The sequence below is a fragment of the Jaculus jaculus genome, chromosome 6 (assembly GCF_020740685.1).
Source record: "Jaculus jaculus isolate mJacJac1 chromosome 6, mJacJac1.mat.Y.cur, whole genome shotgun sequence".
Classification (NCBI taxonomy): Eukaryota; Metazoa; Chordata; class Mammalia; order Rodentia; family Dipodidae; genus Jaculus; species Jaculus jaculus.
The window spans coordinates 59,481,410-59,492,723 of NC_059107.1; the positions used below are offsets into that span (position 1 = coordinate 59,481,410).

The window sequence follows — 11,314 nt, forward strand, 5'->3', positions numbered from 1 at the left end:
GCAAATACTTTCTGAATAGAAAGAACCCAGTTTCTAGGGAGTAGACAATGGATCAAACATTAGGCCCTCATAAATTTACAGTTTTTGTACAGCAAAGAACACTGTGAATAGAGGAAAGAGGTATTCCATAGAACGGGACAAAAATCTTTGTGAGCTATACATCTGATATAGGATTAATATCTAGGATTTACAAAGAACTCAAAAAGCAAAATAATAATCAAAAGATGGGCTATGGAACTAAATAGAGAGTTCTCAAAAGAAGAAATGCAGATGGCCAACAAACATCTAAAAACATCCTTGGAGCCCCGTCCCCTGGCCGGAGCCGGATGGTGGGTGGCGGCGGACGCGCTGCGCCTCTCTCCCTCCCTCCCTCCCTGTGTCCCCAGTTCTGGGCGGCACGCGGGAGCCCGGCTACTGCTCGCAGGCCATGGGGGATGGGGGCGCTGCGGCGGCCCGGGCAGCGAGGGCGCAGGGCACACCACCATGGGCCTGGCGGGGCTGCAGGAGAATGTGTTTGCTGGGCAATCAAAGATGATTCCTACATGAGCCCGAACAAGTGGTCTGGAATGCGTACTCCCCTTCAGGAAGAGAATTCAGTTGTAGAGCACGAAGTCAAATGCCAAGGGAAACCATTAGCTGGGATCTACAGGAAACGAGAAGAGAAAAGAAATGCTGGGAATGCCATAAGAAACACCATGAAGTCTGAGGAACAGAAGATCAAAGATGCCAGGGGAGGTCCCCTGGCACCTTTTCCAAACCAAAAATCTGAAGCATCAGAACCTCCAAAAACTCCACCCCCATCATTTGATTCTACCAATACAGTTGTCACCAAGCAAGCTCTGAAAAAGCCCCTCAAGGGCAAGCAGCCCCCCTGGAAAAAAGCTCAAGGAAAAACGCAGCAGAATCGCAAACTCAAAGATTTCTACCCAGTCCGAAGGAGCTTCAGGAAGAGCAAAGCTGAGCTGCAGTCTCAAGAACGGAAAAGAATAGATGAGCTGATTGAGAATGGTAAGGAAGAAGGCATGAAGATTGACCTCCTAGATGGTAAAGGCAGTTCTGCAGGGGCGACTTTGTGGTGGAATACCAGGGGACCTCATTGAGATCACTGACGCCAAGAAGCGGGAGGCTGTATGCACAAGACCCCTCCACGGGCTGTTACATGTGCTATTTTCAGTATCTGAGCAAAACATACTGCGTGGATGCCACTCGAGAGACAAATCGCCTAGGGAGACTGATCAACCACAGCAAATGTGGGAACTGCCAAACTAAACTACATGGATGGCGTGCCTCACCTCATCCTCATCGCCTGGCGTGACATCGGACGGGAGAGGAGCTCCTGTGCGACTATGGCCACCGCCACAAGGCCTCCATTGAAGCCGACCCGTGGCTGAAGCATTAGCCATAGTGGTGCCCTTCCCTCCACCTCCCCTTCTTCAAAGGACAACGTGCTCTCAATGGGAAATGATTTTTTTTTACATACTTAATCATAGCGAATTCAGATGTTTTTAAAAGTATAAGATGCCTTTTCACTGTAGTATTTAAATATCTGTTACAGGTTTCCAAGGTGGACTTGAACAGATGGCCTTATATCACCAAAACTTTTATATTCTAGTTGTTTTTGTACCTTTTTGCATACAAGTAGAACGTTCATGCTTCCCGTGCATGTAGTCAAATGTCCCGACCCGCGGGACCTCGTTATTCGTGGGGGCAAGGAGGACCCCAACCTGAAATAAGATGGGTGAGAGAGAGGAAGAGACTCAAGCAAATGTACACTTGTCAAGAGTCCAATTTTATTGAGCCACAGAGGCCTTTTTAAGGGTTAGGGTTAGGGTCTGGGGGGGGTGGCTGGAGGAGGCAGGTGGTGGAAAGTTACAGAATCTTCTTGGCCTTTGGCCTAGGACAGTTTGCAGTTATTCCAAGAATTCACGGTATAGTTCTCACGTCTCTGCAGTCACCAGGCAGGATGTTAATTAGTTAGGTGTGGCGGGGTGAGGGGATGGAATCAGTTAGGTATGGCAGGGTGGGGGGATGAGGAAAGGTCGGAAGTTGCTCAGGGCAGAAGTTATCTCAGGTCAGAGGTTATTTCAGGGCAAAGATCTGTTCAGGGCTCATCTCCTCGTCTCCAACATCTCCCCCTCTTCTGTATACAAGGACTAGGATAGGGAAGTTACCGCGACCCCTTAATGATGTCCCAAAGAAGGGCTTGTTTTGGTGGCCGATTATTTTTGTTTAAGAGTAGAAATGGATCCAGAGGAGCAACCTGACAGCAACCTGACATCAGAGAGGCGAGCAGTTCCCCAGAGTAGGTTGAGTGCTGTTACTCATAGGTCATTGATTTCGATAAAGTCATTTGGATTGACCTTAGAACAAGGGGCACAAACGGTCTGAGCCTGTTAGAAGGGCAGTGCTGGACCCTTACCTGTCATTGGATTGGCCTCCTCTCAGCGAGGTCGTCCTGTCTTAGGCGGGTCGAGACTTAGCCACCCGTTCCGTCGCTGACTTACCAGACCACTCACTTTGTGGAAATGTAACGCATTTTGCTCTCAACAAGACCGTCAATGCCACATAAGGATCCTGGAGGAAATATGTTTGGTAGCCAATTAGTATGAGGGGTCGCAGAGACCTGAGTTATTATTTGGAGGGGCGGGACCAAAATTTCCACCCCAGGGTGGGTTTTTGCAGGGAGGTAAAGTCTAAGGGTAGAGATAGGGGGTTGTCTTGTTCTTTTGGCGGGTCAGCGGCAGATGTTTCTTCTGTGGTGAGGCGAGGTAGTGGACTTCCACCAGCTTGATTGCAGAATCTACCTGACTCTTAATGAAACTGGTTAGTCGTCTGAAGGCCCAGGGGCCAAAGGAGATAAGCAAAAGGAATCCAACAAAAGGGCCTAAAAGACTGGGAAGCAAAGTAGTTAGCCAGGGAGATGTGGAAAACCAATTTTTATACCAAGATTCTTGTTGTTCTCGAGTCCTTTTTCTATCCTCTAGATTTCTTTTAACTTTATCAAGGCTATTTTGTATTAGCCCAGTCTTATCTAAGTAAAACAACATTCTTCTTTGAGGGCTACACAGAGTCCCCCTTCCTTTAAGAACACCAAATCTAGCCCTCTCCGGTTTTGAAGTACAACCTCAGAGAGCGAGGCCAAAGAATCTTTGAGATCTTGTATCCCCTCATGTATGAGGTTAAGATCTCTGTCCACTAAGGCACTGAGTTGTGAAAAATGCTGTTGGGAGGTTACCAGCGAGGCAATACCTGTCCCGGCCCCTGCAGCACTAAGTCCCAGGAGCATAGTCAGGGTGAGGGCAGTTAAAGGCTCTCTTTTTGGTCTAATGGCAATGCCTTGATCTATAGTAGTTGTAAAACTTTCAGAATCATGAATGAAAAATCGTGGCAAAACTATAACTACAACACAATAGTCCTTAGTCTGTAAAAAGTCCTTGTTGACAATAAAGGGAGTCAGCCCCGTGGAACAAGCAAGATAGGAGTTACTAGGGGCTTTAGTATATATAAAGGAGTCATTGATAATAGCAGTTTGGTTGCATACTGGTTCAAGAGTCAGAGGAGGGAGCATATCAGGGCCTAATAGACACAGTCCGAGGCCGGAAATTGATGTAAGAGTAATACACCCCTCTGGGGCAGAGTGCCAGAATAATCCCTCTGCACTGTTAGTAGACACAGGAGATGTAAGGATGGCAATTCCCTCATAAAAGGGAGGTCCTAGAACTTTTAATCTGTATGGCATTTCAATCAAGCTCTATAATTTTATTTGAGGAACTTTAAATAAACTTATTTTAAGTAAACTTTATCTATGACAACAGGAACGTATGGTATAGACAGTCTATTTCCCTTTTATTTCTCCCTCTCATGAGAAGACACTCTAACTGCTTTAGGGGGCTGGGTCAAAGACATCAGATCATTTACTACTTCCTGCTGAACGGGACACGAAGTGGAGACTTGTTGCAGTTAAAGAATCTCTCCTAGAGAGGGGAACGATTTTAATGTACCCCAGAGTGTAGGAAGATAATCTTGAAAGATAACTTTGGAAAGAAAGAATAAAAGTAAGGAGTTACTGAGAAGTGAACACACAGCAAACTGGTCTTTTTGTAGGTCGAGGGAATCCAGGTAGACAGGCTTGGATCATCTCAGGACCATCTGAGGATGAGCTGGCTGAGATTTTCTTTCAGAACTGTTCATTAAATGGCACAGTAGTATTTAACATGGCTTGTAAAACAGATGAGATGCTAGCAGAGTTATCAGAAACATATACATAACATTTAATCTTAATAATAAAGAGCTATTTTTTAATCTTTGGTTATACATTTTTCTCTGAGTGTTTAAGACCTTGCAGATAGCCAAAAGTTAATTAAGGATTAATTTTGGAGGTCATTAATGGCTCTCCAAAGAGACTTTAGGGACACAGGAGTAGCCCCATAGCTTACTGGTGTCTTTTGCCTGTTAGGATGAGTCAGGGCCATGCTGGCCAAGTAGTTTTCCCTTCTTTGGGAAGTCAGGAGGACTGATTGCTTCTCAATTGTGACTCTCCTGTTTTACATTGTACACCACTTTTGTTTGGGTCTCCATATCCTCCCTGCTCAGGAAGACAGGTGACTTACCAGGGGGCCAGTGTAGAAGTGTCCCATCATCTCCAGTGGCCTCATGACATGGGAGCACAGGCCAAAATATTGACACTTTTTACTCCAATGATTCCAGTTGGCTTTGGCTTCTACATAGGTGATTAACACACTTAGAAAGGAAGTTACATCAGCTTGGATGTACATACATATGGAGCACATTTAATTACTGAAATAGACTTAACTAAAGAATGGCACAGGGCTTCTAAAATCATTTTGTCCTATCTTTAAAATTTTTGTTGTACTGTGGTAGCATAAGCCATATATCTGAGGTATAGAAAGTAGGCACATCTCCCATTTTAAATATCCAACATTTATAAGTATAGGCAGAACCTGTTATCAGTCTTGAAAACAGTACCAGTTGATTTACAAACTTAACTTATTTAACCTAGAAAACAAGTAAGACAGTATAAGGTCTTAGCACCTGTGTGAAAACATCTTTGATTAGTTCAGATACCTGTGTGGGTACAAATTACCCAGAGAACATTGGAAACAGAACCATGGAGCTTGATTTTTTTTTTTTTTTTTCAGATGAGGACCATTGTTTGAGCATGAGGCTGTGCCCTAAAGTAGGGAATATGTCTTAAGGGTTAATTTTGTTATAAGCACTGGACCTAAGATGCCAAAATTGAGACAGTTACTTTACATATAACAGAGTAGAATCTGGTCTTTTCTGAGCCCAAACAGCTAGCTAAATGTTAATATAACCCTTGATAAATCTTTTTGAAAAAAAAAAAACATTATTTGACAACCAATGATTTTGGCTTAAACTTGATAACTATTGATTTCATGCACCACAGAAATTTTTTATTAACATAAAACAATTTTGTTTTACCCATGACTTAAATTTGATAAAGCTCAAGCAAACTATCCCAACATACTTAAGCCTGAAAAAAAATTTTTTTTCTATCACTGCAGCCAATATCCTATTTAAGTTCCTTTCTTGTCTCCTTTTCCCGTTATTTTTTCTCTCTTCTGCTTCCTTTTTTTTTTTTCTTTCTTTTCTTTTTCTCTCTCTCTTATGATAAACCTTTTCAGCTTCCTTAATTATGTCTGTCAAAGCTAGATCTTGTAAACCCTCCAGATGTTGTAATTTCTTTTTAATGTCTGGAGCAGACTGCCTTATCTATGTCATTGTTATCGCTGCCTGTTGACCCAGAGAAGTAGGGCCAAAAGGAGTATATCTCCGGGAAGCCTCCATCAAGCATTCTAAAAAAATAGAGGGAGGTTACCTTAGCCAGATTCGCGGGGCGGCGAGCAGCCCCCCTGAGACCTGCCATCAGAGCCTGGCGGTAGACTGTCAGTTGCTCCCTACCTTCTGCTGAGTTGTAATTCCATTCAGGTCAGGTGAGAGGGAATCCCACATCAATCTCATTTGGGAGCTAGGTAGGCTACTCATTTGGGCCTGAGACATGCATGCTAGGGTCAGGGGGAGGACCAAAGGCTTGTACGGTGGAATCAGGTCCTTCAGTTTCTAGTCCCTGTAGCGGGCCCATCTCCTCCTCCCTCAGGCAAAGCTGGAGCAGGGAGAGCAGGGGGCTAAGGTGGGGGAGATGGAATCAGGGCAGAGGGCCACTCGGGAGGGTCCTCTATTTCAGGATATATTTTGGGCTGAGCCGAGGGGTCTGGGGCCACTCGGCTTGGTTTTCTCGTGGCTTGTTGGGCCACTGCCAGGACTCGGGAGCCTGACCCTGGTGGGGGGTGGATCCAGGGCTTGACCCATGCCGGGGATCCATCACTAGGCTCTCCCAGACCAGGATGTATTGCTGTTGATCTGGGTGAGAATGGGTCCCTTCTGAAAAACAATATTCTTAACAGCAGAAATAATGGTTAGATCAAATGCTCCCTCTGGCAGCCATTCAAAGGAGCAGAAAGTCTGCTATTTACCTTTTTTAATTTTTACAGATAAGTCATGAGCCTTACTTCTAACTTCAGAGAAATGAGATACCGTCAGAGTCAGGGGGGTCATCACAGTCTGTACCATAATTAGAAACAAGAGTCCACAAACAAACACAAAATAGATACTGACAAAAAGAAACCAAAAACTGTGACACCTCCAATGCGTCCAGAACAGAAAACCAAATGCAGTTTCAGATGGAAGATGCCTCTGTGGTTTCTCCTGAAGGAGAAATACACAATCTTCCTTTACCAGATAGGAGACTGTCAGCCACCCTGACTCTCCTCAGATCCTGGGGCGTCCCCCAGGATTGCAGCCTGTGGTCCTGCCAACCACCGTTATCAGGTCCTCACGGTCCTGAACAACAGCTGCCCAAACTGAAATTAAAACAGATCAGAGCAACAGAAATCACTCAAACACTCAGACAAGCAGCGCTGCAGACATTTACATTGTTTACCTCCAAGGGGGTCTCTGGAGTCCGGGGTAGATGTGCAAATCCCTGGACAAGTTCTCAATTGAAAGACCCCCAAAGGGGGACCTTCACTCAAGTCTCGAGATAGCACGCACCCAAAGACACACAGGAGACCCAACTTGCTGCAAAAGCATGAGGCTTTATTTAGGAAACCAGAGCTCTGGGGTCGACACATATCTCACGCAGGAGACAGAGGTTTCGACTCTTTGCCATTTCTTTAGTAGTAAGTTTTTGATTTAATTCTTTACTGACTCTTTGTCATTTCTTGGGATGAATGTTAGGTCCATCAATCATAAACCATGGACATGTCTTATCAACAAAAATAAAAAACTGTATAAGATTTTCTTTACCCGTATTCCTCGCTCTCTGAGAGAGGCTTTTAAATCCTTTATGAAAGAAGCCTCTTTAGACAATGAATGGCCCATCTTGATGGGACGGAATGAAGAGGGAAAACTTACCAGGTCTTGCCGTCTTCTTGGGCGGAGAAGCGGTGACCATTCAGGAACACTCCAGAGCTCGTGTGCTGGGGGCTCTCCGTCCGGCAGGGGTCCGTGCCTCGAGCCGCCACGTTGGGCGCCATGTATCCCGACCCGCGGGACCTCGTTATTCGTGGGGGCGAGGAGGACCCCCAACCTGAAATAAGATGGGCGAGAGAGAGGAAGAGACTCAAGCAAATGTACACTTGTCAAGAGTCCAATTTTATTGAGCCACAGAGGCCTTTTTAAGGGTTAGGGTTAGGGTCTTGGGGGGGGGGCTGGAGGAGGCAGGTGGTGGAAAGTTACAGAATCTTCTTGGCCTTTGGCCTAGGACAGTTTGCAGTTATTCCAAGAATTCACGGTATAGTTCTCACGTCTCTGCAGTCACCAGGCAGGATGTTAATTAGTTAGGTGTGGCGGGGTGAGGGGATGGAATCAGTTAGGTATGGCAGGGTGGGGGGATGAGGAAAGGTCGGAAGTTGCTCAGGGCAGAAGTTATCTCAGGGCAGAGGTTATTTCAGGGCAAAGATCTGTTCAGGGCTCATCTCCTCGTCTCCAACAGTCAAAGACTCGGCACAGATTTTAGAGGAAAGAGTCAACCTTGAACTAGGAAGCTGGGCGAGGCTTTGCCCCGCACTGAAAGCCAGAACTTACCAAGCACCCTAATGTCCCATGACAGGCAGGTGCGAGGGCACCACTGCCCCCCACACATGGCCTGGACGGGATGTCTCCAAGCTCTTGTTCTCATCGTCTCAACAGACTCGCATCAAAAAGTGTATGAATATTTTTTAAAAAGCAGTGAGTTAGTCTTCCCCTCTGCTTTCTTGAAAGCTTACCTGTTGGGCTCCTTCCCGCTCAGGGAGTGCCAGGGAAGAACAAGGCCTGCTGACTCCTCCCTAGGGTTTGAGGGGATGATGAGAGTTGGACCACCCAGAAACCTCTCCTGTCCATGGGAGAAAAGCCACACTGAGTCAGGAGTCCTTAGGAAGCAGGAACTCACTTTATTGTTCCAGGTGGGTGTTTATATAATGTTGAGAAGGAAGGTGGAGACTTTAGGGTGGGGTGAGATGTAAGGGCCAATAGCATACCAAGACCTCTGAGATGATTGGTTCTAAGTGCCCAAGAGCGGGGGACTCTAACTTCCTGTGCGGAAGTGGCAGGCCAGAGGCCATTTGGCCCCCTGCTGAGTCATAGCTGGGTGAGGCAGTTAGGCTCAGGAAGTTCCACTAGGCCTCACATCCGGGCCTCTCAAGGCCCAACACTTACCTGCCTGGGGTCTGGAGGCGCCAGCCAAGCGCAGGCCTTCTCTTCCACAGCTCGCTGCTTTCCCAGGCACCTCTAAGCATTAGGGTGGGCATCAGACTAGAGGTATGCCGGGAAAGGCACTTTTCCCTGAAACTGCATTCATTCTTTTATTTTTATTTTAATTTTTTTTTGGTTTATTTTTATTTATTTACTTGAGAGCGACAGACAAAGAAAGAGGCAGAGAGAGAGAGAGGATGGGTGCACCAGGGCTTCCAGCCGCTGCAGACAAACTCCAGATGCGCGCGCCCCCTTGTGCATCTGGCTAACGTGGGTCCTGGGAAATCGAGCCTTGAACCGGGGTCCTTAGGCTTCATAGGCAAGTACTTAACCGCTAAGCCATCTCTCCAGCCCTTTTTATTTTTTAATTTTTTTTGGTTTATTTTTATTTATTTATTTGAGAGCGACAGAGAAAGAGGCAGAGAGAGAGAGAGAGAGAGAGAGAGAATGGGTCATTCTTTATAGAAATGTGAACACTGAATTTATTTTAAAAAATAAAAAGTAAAAATAAAAAGACAAAAAATTAAAGAAAAATGGAAAAAAGTCCACAGAAAACAACTTACATGTATATAGGTCTTGAAGTGAGTGAAGTGGCTATGCTTTTATTTTGGTATTCTTTTCATTTTTATCTTTTTGGGTTTTTTTAGAGGAGATTTTCGATGGTATTCTATTCTAATCAAAAGAAAAGTTTTGTAGTGGGACCAGAAATTACTAAAACTGATCCCCTCCCCCTTTCACTCCCTCTTTTGCTGCCAAGACCTGTTTGTTGATTCCCTGGTGTCCTTAGCAGCCTGCCAGCCTAGACACCAGGTGTGTGTGGCAGCCAGCTGGGCTCAGGGGCAGGAAACCGGGAGGAGGCTCACATGTGACAGCAGGAGCGCGGCTTCCTTCTCCCTCCCTGGGGAGGACCTGGTCCTCACTCTTCACCTTCAGTCCAAGGATGGGGCTCGGGAGCCAGTACATGTGAATGGATCCAGGTATGAGAACCTACCCTTGCCCTTGCCCCCGGGCCTCATGACGGTGCAACCTAAGAAAGTCTTCCCTGCGACCCCCCGCCCCCACCCCTGCTAGCCTGGTCACAGAATTGGAGGAGGACCCACAGGAGCATCTAATTGTGAGATTAAATGTCTTGGTTGTACCTATTTTGTTATTTAGCTTTGTATTTAAATAGCAAACAAACAAAAAAGGAAATAAACTTGAAAATTATTTGTCATCATAAAAATGAAACAAATATTAAAATATTTATTGCCAAAATAAATAAATAAATAAAAACATCCTTGGTCATCAGAGAAAAGCAAATTAAAACTACTTTGAGATTCCATCTCACTCCTGTCAGAATGGCTAGAATCAATAAAACAAATGGTAAATGCTGGTGAGGGTGTGGAAAAAGAGGAACTCTTCTACCCTGTTGGTGGGAACGTAAACTGATACAGCCATTGTGGAAATCATTGTGGTGGTTCCTGAGACAGCTAAAAATAGATTTACTATACAACCCAGCTATACCACTCCTTGTCATATGCCCTAAGGACTCTACTTGTTACTTTAGTTGTTCAGCCATGTTTGTTGGCACTTTATTCACAATAGCTAGGAAATGGAACCAACCTAGATACTCTTCCACTGGATATGGATAATGAAGAGGTGGTATATTTTCACAATGGAGTTTCACTCAGCTATAAATAAAAATGAAATTAGAGGAAAATGGATAGGTCTGGAAAAGATAAGTGTAGTAACCCAGGTTCCGAAAGTCAAATGCTTCATGTTTTCTCTCATATGTAGATCCTCAATTCAAATGTTTAGATTTATTGTTTGGTTTTTATTCAGTAATTTTACATAGAAAGAGAGAGAGGCAGGGAGAGAGACAATGGGCATGCCTGGGCCTCTGGCCACTACAAACAAACTTCAGATGCATGCAACACCTTGTGCATCTGGCTTACATGGGTCTTGGGGAATTTAACCTAGGTCCTTTGGATTTACAGGCAAGCACCTTGACCACTAAGCCATCTCTCCAGCCCCAAACATTTACATTTGTATGTGAGTTGGAATAAAAGTCAGTAGTAGAGATCAGGAAGCTAGAAAGTGGGTATGAGGGAGGGAGGAGAGGGAAGGGCTTAAGAGGAGGAGTGCTTACAATACTGTCTTCCAAACACAAAGTGGCAATGGGATTCATAACCTCACAGTGGTTGATGCTACCTATATACGACCTGCATAACAGGAGGGAAAAAGACATCTAAATAGAAGAGAAAAAATAGGAGACTAGTTGAAAAGATAAGGGAATTTAGTGGAGGGGTTTGGGAGGAGCAAAAGGACTGTTGAGGGGGGATTATGATAATGCTATGTTAATTATTGTTATTGTTACTACTATTATCATTATTTGGTTTTTCAAGGTAGGGTCTCACTCTAGCCCAGGCTGACCTGGAATTTACTATGTAGTCTCAGAGTGGCCTCAAACTTATGGTGATCCTCCTACCTCTGCCTCCCAAATGCTGGGATTAAAGGCATGTGCTGCCACACCCGGCATGGTATATTATTTATATTTATG

At 45.0% G+C, this 11,314-nt stretch overlaps 1 pseudogene; it reads left to right on the forward strand.

Annotated features, from left to right (window-relative positions):
* The first annotated feature begins 468 nt into the window (after positions 1–468).
* Positions 469–1,399, forward strand: LOC101596625 (annotated as a pseudogene).
* The last annotated feature ends 9,915 nt before the right edge of the window (positions 1,400–11,314 follow it).